We start from the raw sequence: 9,908 nt of genomic DNA on the forward strand, positions 1-9,908 counted from the left end.
TGGCTGGGCTGAAACATCCAACAGCAAGGACCAGTTTGGGTTGAAGGCCAGTCAGGAAAAGCCACTGTTCCTGCTAGGACAGGAGGTGAACTGAGTAGGGCTGGCTCATGGACCCACTGGTATGTGCAAAATCTGGCATTGGGAGAGGTTCTGATGGAGGAGCCTGGGCAACTCCTCTGGAAGGACACAGACCAGGCAGGTAAGTGCAAGAAACATGATACGGAACAGCCCAGAACAGGCCATGGGAAGTTTCCCACTGGCATACATTTGGCATGGGTCAGGGGAAGACCAGTCTGAATCAGTTCTTGTCATCCACTGGCAAATGCAAGCACCAGAAGATTGTGGGTCGAGCCAGGTTCGGTTGCAACAAAAACTAGTGCACAATACGGAATGCCAAGGTGAGGTTGCCTGTACTGGATGTGACCGCAGCGCCCAACCAGCATGCGTGAGAACCAGGAAGGGAGGGGGCGGAGCTGGCAGGGGAATAAGGGGTGGTTCCTTTGCTGGACAGCTACTCCCACTGGAGAGCAAGAGCTGGGATGGGGGCAGACCAGACTGGGCAGGGCTACAACACTGTGCGCTTCGTGTGGACCAGATCAGGGAAAAGCCATGCTGGGCTGATTATTCCTACTGGTGCAAACAAAATTAGAGTGGGTGAGGGTTGTTTGGGCTTAGCCACAGCATCAGCTGGCAAAAGCTGGCACTGGGGTCTAATTCTGTCAAGTCCAACCATAGAACAACCTGGAGAGTGCATAATCCGGGAGTAGGAGAGGCCTGGGAGGGAAATAGTGGGTTCCTCCCTATTGGGTTACAACTTCTATGGGAGGGTATGAAAACTAGGACAGGGGCTGGGTTGGCTAGACAGATACCCAACAGCATCTGTGTGGGCTGCATAGTGGAGCTGGTTAGATGGAACAAAGCTTTAATACCCATTGACATGTACGAGAGCCGAATGGGGTGTGGGACAGAATGGACTACTGCTACACATAACTGGCAAACCAGGGTAGGGGGCAGGCCTGGTGGGGGTTATTGCGGGTGGATCCAACTAGGCTGCAGGTCCCACTGGTTTATGCGAGGGCCGAGCATGTGCTGGGCAGAACCAGGCTGGACTGCAAACATCCATTGGTTCCAGTGGAAGTTGGGGCTGAAAACAGAACCAACCCAGCGATTGTAACCACCAACTGATCAGGGCGATGGACTGTGCCGGGCCCTGTACTTGCTAGTACATACAAGAATCTGGTCTGAGTACACCTCAGACAAAGTTTCTTTGGAGATAACCTCAATCAAAATGCTGGACTCAGAACCCTAACCAAGAAAAGACAGAAGACAGAACAGGTCAATCAACCATCTCAGCTATATGTTGGCAGCGAAATAGGGGGCAAATGGAGACTCTAAGATGGACTATGTCAGTCAGTGGATTCTTTAAAGACCTCATCGTGCTTGGAGTGGCAAGAATGGCAGGGATTCATAATTGGTGAACTATCAAAACCACTTGAGCAAGAACCTCGGAGCATGCCCTACATCTGGGACCTGGGGAGGGTGGGAAATTGGGTGGACCTTCTCCCTTAATACCCCCCTTTAAACATGAATTAAACAATGTGGAAATAATAGTCTTACCCACTTCCCTATAGCCCTTGAACCTTTTTTACCCTAATTAACTATGTAAAGATTGTCAAAAATATAATAAAAATAATAATTAAAAAAGAGAAGCTGGGACATGAACTGGTACACATATGAATGTTGGCATTGAGGGTGGCAGATTTACCCACTAAGCTACAAATCCAAGCCCTTTAAATGCATTTGCAAGATTATGCTGAAAGGCATGTGGAGTGTAAAGCATTGTTTCAAATGTCTTAATTACTAAAAATGTGATAATGCATCGTCATAATATTTAATTGGGAACTAAATGTGTAAATACACAAATAATAAAATTGAAAAGGGTCTTCAAAAAAAAAGACCCTATGCTTCTCTGTAATGGGGCGGGAGAGCAGAGAAATCTTCAATCTCCTTAGAACGTGTGACGAAGATGTGAAGTATAACCTATCAAGAATATAACAGATAATTTATAGACAACAGACTTGAATCAGCATTAAGCATTAGTAAAAGTGCAAAGACATACTGGGGGAAATCAAGAGAGATCCTGACAACCTCTTAACAGGAGGTCATATGCACAGAGTAGGGGGAGGACCCCAGAGTGGAGCAGGAGGACAGGGGAAGGCTAGTATCCCAAACCCTGCAGACTCCCAGATTCTCACCAAGAACTATCAGTACGGACACCAAGGACTACTCCCAACTGCCAAGGAGACCACAGAGAATTGGAGTACACTCTGAGGTCATCCACTCCCATTTCAGATCTACCACATGGGATGGAAGAAGCCCAAATCCTTCCTCACAGGATCCAATGTCATCAAAACAACAGCCAAGAGCCCTGAGCAGTCCTCATAAACAGAAGAACAGTAAACTTCCTTCGGGACTAGGGAGAGGAGCTTTCTCTGGTCCTTACTTAGTTCCAACTTTAGATCCCCACCCTCTCTTGCAATGACCATCAGAGTCGCCCCGGAGCACCTACCCTAAAAACAAAACAAAACAAAACAAAAAACACAACATCAAATATTAGAATAGATAGAGAACAGCAAGAAACTTAGAACCAGAAAAGAAACGGTCAGCGGGGAGTCACATTTCTTACTAGGTAGGACACGAAAATAAGTTACTCCTCAATGGGGTATTGAAGATTTCTCTGCACACACCTCCTAAAACTCTTCTGTGCCTCAACTGTTGAATGTGCCTTGTTAAAGTTAAAAGCCAGTTAGGACTATCCTAAAATCTGATAAGTTCAGTAAAAATTATGCTTCAAAAGTACAAACCGCAAAATACTAAAATGAAAATACACACGAGACAGCTGAATAGTATCCTACAGACATTTTAAGGTGGATAGAAGTGTCAATAAAGTAATCACAGGATATGGTTAAGAACTTGCATTTTCTAATGTATCGGTCACTCAATACTATGTCAATTAATTCCATAATGTTGTAAATTATTGCTGATATTATGTTACGGCTTTTAAGTAAGCTTAAGGGGTATAGAACACAGTTGAATATAAACCAAAATTGAAATGTCTATGAAGAAGTCACAAGTTGTGGTTGAGAACATGCATTTTTCTATTAACATATTGGTTAATCAATACCATGTCAATTAATGCCATAATGTTGTAAATGGTTGGAAAGATTATGTTGGGGCTTTTAATTGATTGGGATGATACTCTGCCGGCTCTACCTTCAGACCAGAGATGGTCTCACCAAGAAACCATTGAACTTACCAGGACAATAAGATGCTGGACTTTATGCTTGGTAAATACCTCCAATGAAAGAATGTCAACTGAATTTGAACTATGGAAATGCAACAAGGTGGAGCAATCCACCATGGGGGGAGGGTGTGGGGAGGGTGTGGGGAGGGCCCAGTGCATAAAAAATGTATCACATAATGCAATGTAATTAATTTTTTAAAAATGAAATGCAATAAAAATATATGTTTATATAAAAAAAGATGAAATGCAATTAAAAAAACTTATAATTGGTATTTTCAAGGGCTGGCATTCTGACAAACTGCAATAAGACTGCACTTGCAGTTCTGGCATCCCATATCAGAGAGGCTATTTCAATCCCAGCTACTCTGCTTCCAAAACAGCATCTTGCTAATACACCTCAGAAGGCAGTGGATAACGGCTAAGGAACTAGGGCCCCTGCCACCGACTAGAAGACCTGTTGGACTTCCTGGGTTCCGGCTATTGTGGGTATGTGAGTATTTAACTAGCAGGTACAAGACATCTAAATTGCAGTCTTTGTGTCTCTTCCTCTTTCTCTCTCTCCCTGTCAAATAAATAAACAACAAAATTTTAGAAAAGAATTTTAGATTCAGTAGCAATATCCTGTATACTTACATATCAAATATTGTTCACCCTTCGTTGGTGGATTTTCTTTTTTTTTTTTTAAGATTTATTCATTTTATTACAAAGTCAGATATACAGAGAGGAGAGGGACAGAGAGGAAGATCTTCCGTCCGATGATTCACTCCCCAAGTGAGCCGCAACGGGCCGATGCACCAATCCAAAGCCGGGAACCTGGAACCTCTTCCGGGTTTCCACGCGGGTGCAGTGTCCTAATGCATTGGGCCATCCTCAACTGCTTTCCCAGGCCCCAAACAGGGAGCTAGATGGGCAGTGGAGCTGCCGGGATTAGAACCGGCGCCCATATGGGATCCCGGGGCTTTCAAGGCGAGGACTTTAGCCGCTAGGCCACGCCGCCGGGCCCCGTTGGTGGATTTTCAATCATTTCCATAAACACATATATTGCTCTAATAATAATCATATACCAAAAATGCATATATTTCCTTAGAAAAGTGAGTTATTGAGAGGAGAGCTAATACAATCAGTATGGATTGTAGAGGCTGATACAAAAATGAATAACATGAAGAGTCTTCAGAAATTCATAGAATGCAGGTCTGTGTTTGGCTCAGTGGTTAAGGCACCATTTCAGATGTCCACATTCCACATCAGAGTTCCCAACTCAACTCCAGTTCCAATTCCTCATTCCAGGTTCTGAGTATTTCACATAGGTCTCTTTGGCTGCTCATACAATTAAGTACCTAAATAGTTGAAATTCAAGTAACTAGAAACTTCAAAGTAAGATTAAAGTGTATGTCATGAAAAACTACATTTTATTTTTTTGAACCAAAATAATTTTATTTCATATTTCCACAACAGTTTTCAAGATCAAGCTTGCAGAAAATATGCAGAATATTCATGATTACTTAGTAAGCAAATAGTACAACTAGGGTTCAAACATAGTTATTTATTTCACATTAATATTTATTTTACATTATCTCGGTTGTCCAGATCCAATATGAGCCCAGAGCAAAAAAATCAGTGCATGAATGTATCTGCTGGCCAGCCCACATTATTCAATATTGTAAATCACCATCACCATGGATACAATCACCTATTGAAGAGACCTGTGGAGTACAGCTGCGGCCACAGTTTCTCTCTAGCTTCCTAGTCATGTGATCTCTCCCTGTATAACAATTTGCCACCTTGTAACCTCCAACACGTGGCATAGACAAGGGATCTGAATCTACAATTGATCCAATTCTACACTAGTTGTGGAGTGAGAGAGAAATCACACTGGACACAAGTGCAGGATGTTAGGAGGAGTATTTGCTGCCCAAACGTGGCAGATAGCAGCTCCTACTGCACTCCAGGAGCTACTGCACCCAGTGGCAGAATTAGGGGTTTTAAGCACTCAACCTCCAAGCAGATTGAAAGCCATACAGAACAAAGCTGCCACACATTCAAGTAACTAATTCCAATAGGCAAGAAGGGAGCTGCCAAAGCCCAAAGTTTCCCTGTACTGAATTAAACTAACCTAGCACAATAGGAAGCAGGAAGGCCAGGTGTGCAGAGCTTCTGCAGTCATTTCCTCTCTGGCAATTAACTTGAATGGCACCAGAGGTGGGAGGGACTGGGAGCACCTGAGAAGACTCCAGAACCAGTTTCTTGCAATCATTTAACTTGAATGGCATGAAAGGAGGAAGGAAGGGCAGGGTGGTACGGTCAATCAACCTGATAAGTGGGTGCAAGCCCTCATCACAGATTCTTGCCATTAGATCCACAATTGACAGTTAAATAAACTTATTTTCTTTATAAAATACCCTTCCTCAGGGATTTCCTTACCATAACAAGTGCGGTTTATAACAGCATAGGAAGTGAACAACATTTACTGTACAAAATGTACCTAGCAGTATTAAGAGGCTAACTTCCCAAGACTGGACTGAACATTCATGGGAAACACCTGCAAACACAGTGCCCTTGCACTGATACACAATTCAGTTGCACAGTATTTGTGAGTTCACAGCTGGAAGTTAGCAGAAAATATCTCGAGGCGCCCATTCAGTAGGCATTAAAATAACATCCCTCAGGAGTGCTCAGCTTTCCTATTGACTTCCACTTTGCTAAAGTACCTTCACCAGACACTTTCCCCAGAATATTGACCTCATTTTATTTTACTGAGTAGCCAAGATTAGTAAATTCTTTATCATTTAAAATATACAAGTCCATTACTTTATATGACATTTGTCATTCAGAAATACAATTGATGAGAACTATGTGAGAAAGAGCCCTAATCCACTGCCCATGAAAATATAAACTAGCATAACCATTAAGGAACTCAGTTCATGGAATCATCAGAAATCTGAAAATAATTCTACCATATAACCCATCTCTACAAAAACTTAAACGAAAGAGACAAATTCAGGATTTAATGTAGCAAAATCACTCTCCTACCCTCATTAACTTAATAAGAAAATAAGTTTTTTGTCAAATATTGAAGGAGTGTGCATTCTGGACCCCCTGAATGCAGGTGGTGAACCCAGGGGGTAGAAAGGAAACCAAGCTTTGTGTGTGGAAACTGTTCCTTGAGGTGAAGCTGGCAAATAAAAAAAGTTGATTTGAAGGTTGTAAAGAGAGAATCAGCAAGAGGAAAGGGAGTAAGACGCAGAGATGTGCAACTATAACACTGAGGTGGCCTACTGAATGACACAGGAAACAAATAAATTCACTTTCTTCCCCCCTAAAAACTCAACAAGCAAAAATGTTTTTGTACTGTAGACTGGGGGAGTGTGAAGCATTGGTAGCTGCTGGCCACTCTAAGAGGTAGGCTGGAGTCTTTGTTTATCACGCTGTAATGAAATTCCTAGAGCTTGACTAGGAGAGCATGCTGGGTCAAGGCTGAACATGGAAGATGAACTTTAGACCACACCAGAGTCTAAGCCCATTCTCTATTCTCTGAAACTCTGCATTCTCACCACTGTGCCTATATGCTTGTCTCCTTCTGGAAAGTTCCTATGGCTTCTGTGAAAATATGTTCCATGAGGCAAGATTCTGGAGCCAATTAGGACATCCTGGACCCCACCTTAGGCAGGACTTATTACCATGCTCTGCATGTGGAATCTAGACTTCCATGGGTTCTGGCACAGGAGCTCAGAGACCTCCACTATTGGTTGGAAGGTCCTTAAGATACAGAGAGAGGCAAAGCCAGGGTCCAGGCATTGTGGTACAGCACATAAATACTCTGCTTGCAACACCAGAAAACCCTGTGAGCAGTGCTCCTCTTTGCAGCTGTTCCAATGCTTCCAAACAGCCACGGAAGACTTCAGTTAGAGGCCCAGCTGGCTTTGCAGCATCCTGCCTCCCTAAGGCCTCCAGCCATTTGAGCAGTTAACCTGCCCATCTGGCTCTGTGTCTCTGACTATCAAATACATAATTAAAGAAAGAAAAGGTTAAGATACGAATGTTTATGGCATTGAGGAAGAGGACTGAGTGGGGAGGAGTCTCTCAAGCATGGCAAGAAATACGCAGACCCACTTACCGCTTATGTTTCATTCCCAGGCCTCTGGGATCCTGCTATCTGAAAACCAGCTCCTGAGACTCCGTTCCCCACCCTGCACTCCAGGTCGGCTGGTGCTACACTCCACCAAGAGTGAGCAGGCTCTGCCAGCCCCTCCCACTGACCCCACCCACAGCACAAGGGGCCCTGCTCACCTCTCACCCCGTGGGGTTCTCCCATCTGGCTGCCACAGCCACTCTGCCATTGGCTGCGATTTCAGCCATTCTCCACTTGCTCCAAGTCACGCCTCTTCAGCTTTGGCTCCTACAGCAGAGGGCTCTGCTACCTTCAGTAGAGCCTGAGGCACAGGGCTGAGTAGCTTCTCAGGACACCACTGCCATTTGAATCTCAACCAACAGTCCCTAAAGGTCCTTCAGCTTCCAAGCTCTAGAAAATCTGCACTCCAGGCTAAGGCAGAGCAGCGATAGGACCTAACTACCCTGGGCAGGCAGCGCAGCCATCTCCTTTGCCACACCACCCAGGGCAATACCAACACTGACTCCCAGACCTATATTGCTCCTTATTTGGTGCTGATCAAGGTGCTGTACCAAACAACTAGGTGTAACCAGAAAGCTTCGAGCTCAAAACTGCTGCAACTAGCTCCTCTTTAAAGGATTTGGCCATCCAGACTGGAAAGGGATTGCCAGGGTGGGAGCTAGCAACAGGTCGCTCCCTGGTGCACTACCTGCAGGACCGCCAGGTGGATGCACAGGGACGGCTGGAACAGTATTGAAAGCCAGCTGAACAGCCTCGCAGCGCAGAGCCTGCCTCAGATGTTGAGAGAGCACCAACTGGACCTGGGAAACCTCAACAAAGTGTTCTCCTCACAATGGCTGAATAGCAGGGAGGTGGTGTGTGGCACCAAGTGCAACAAGCTGTTCAGGCTGGATGTGCACTCGGGCCAGATCACACACTGCCCCCTCATAGTGGACAGAGAGCCTGCACCAGCTGGGAGCCTGCCTGGCTCTGGCATCCACGCCATTGAGCTGAATCCCTCCAAGACACTTCTGGCCACAGGAGGCAAGAACCCCAATAGCCTGGCTGTGTGCCAGCTGCCCACCATGGACCCTGTGTGCCTGAGTGACATTTAAGGCCACAAGGACTGGATCTTTGCCATCGTATGGGTGCGTGACACCATGGTAGTGAGCGGTTCCGTGATGGCACCCTGGCTTTATGGCAGTTGGACTGTGAACTTTTCCATGATACCATTGATTCTCACAGTAGCAGTGGTATCCCTGTGTATGGCCACATCCGTCCAGTGGATATGGTAGATATCTCCACATACAGCCCTCATCCCAGTCACCACCACGTGCGTGCCCTTGCCTTCAGCAGCAGAAACCAGGAACTGGGATCAGTTTCCCTGGATGGCTACTTCCACCTCTGGAAACCTCAGAGCAACCTGTCCAGGCTGCTCTCCATCAGGATGCCCTACTTTGGAGGGAATGTGTGCATGACTTACTGCAATGAGCTCTCCCTGTATGCTGTGGGCTCTAGTACCTATGTCTCTTTCCTGAGTCCATGCCAGCCACAGGACAACTTCTGGGCCCTGCACTGTAGGGAATTTGGCATCAGTGTGTGCTCACTGAGTTACAACCAGGACATTCTCACCTTGGGAACATTCCATGGCTCCCTGTTCTTCTATGGCATCCGTGCTAAGAAGTTCCTAGAGGACAGCCCTGAGGTCCGCCAGGACTCTTCTCCATGGTCCGGGAGAATGATCAAGCTCACCTGTAGCAGGGGCTGGATCAGCCAGGATACCGTCTGGGCAGACCAGACTCTAGGTTTGAACCAACTGCCAAGTTGCCTGTACACCCACTGCTACAACTGGCCAGATATGAAGCTCTTTGTGGCTGGGGGGCCTCTCTTTTCTGATCTCCATGGAAACTATGCTTGCCTGTGGATCTGAGGATGGCTGCTATTGCTCAAGGTACACATAGCCACTCTACTCTCTTCTATCTTCCATTGCTGTGATGCATTTATGCTTTTTAATTCCGTAATTTTGCTTTTCAGGAGGAATTGGCCAAATGTTACCCTCCCTCCTCCGTGCGGAGAAATAGAAAGATCCTCTCATCATTCAAAGTTTTGAACACTTTTGTCCCTCAACAGAAACTGGCTTTTCAGATGTAAAAACCCCCTGAACCTGACTATACCTCAGTTTATTTCTGTCACTGAATGATTCACATATTCTGTTTCATGAAGGGAATTCAGTCATGTTCTTAAAGTTGATGATATTTTCTTTTTGCTCAAACCTGGCATTTCATTATAGCCTTTCAGTACTTTTCATTCCAGATATATTGTATAATTATGATATCTTCAAAGCAAAAGGTTGGATCCATTCTCTGGAGATCTTACTGTGATTTTATCACATCATTCCCTTTCCAAAATGCACTGGACGTTCTAGATTACTTAGTACTGAAAACATTTCATTTGAAATTTCATTTGAGTTTTGTGATCTTTAGACTTGCCTTTTAA

At 45.0% G+C, this 9,908-nt stretch overlaps 1 pseudogene; it reads left to right on the plus strand.

The window, feature by feature from the left end:
* Nucleotides 1–6,641: 6,641 nt before the first annotated feature.
* LOC101535708 (DDB1- and CUL4-associated factor 12-like protein 2) lies at nucleotides 6,642–9,571 on the plus strand (annotated as a pseudogene).
* The last annotated feature ends 337 nt before the right edge of the window (nucleotides 9,572–9,908 follow it).

Source organism: Ochotona princeps, chromosome X (genome assembly GCF_030435755.1).
Source record: "Ochotona princeps isolate mOchPri1 chromosome X, mOchPri1.hap1, whole genome shotgun sequence".
Taxonomy (NCBI): domain Eukaryota; kingdom Metazoa; phylum Chordata; class Mammalia; order Lagomorpha; family Ochotonidae; genus Ochotona; species Ochotona princeps.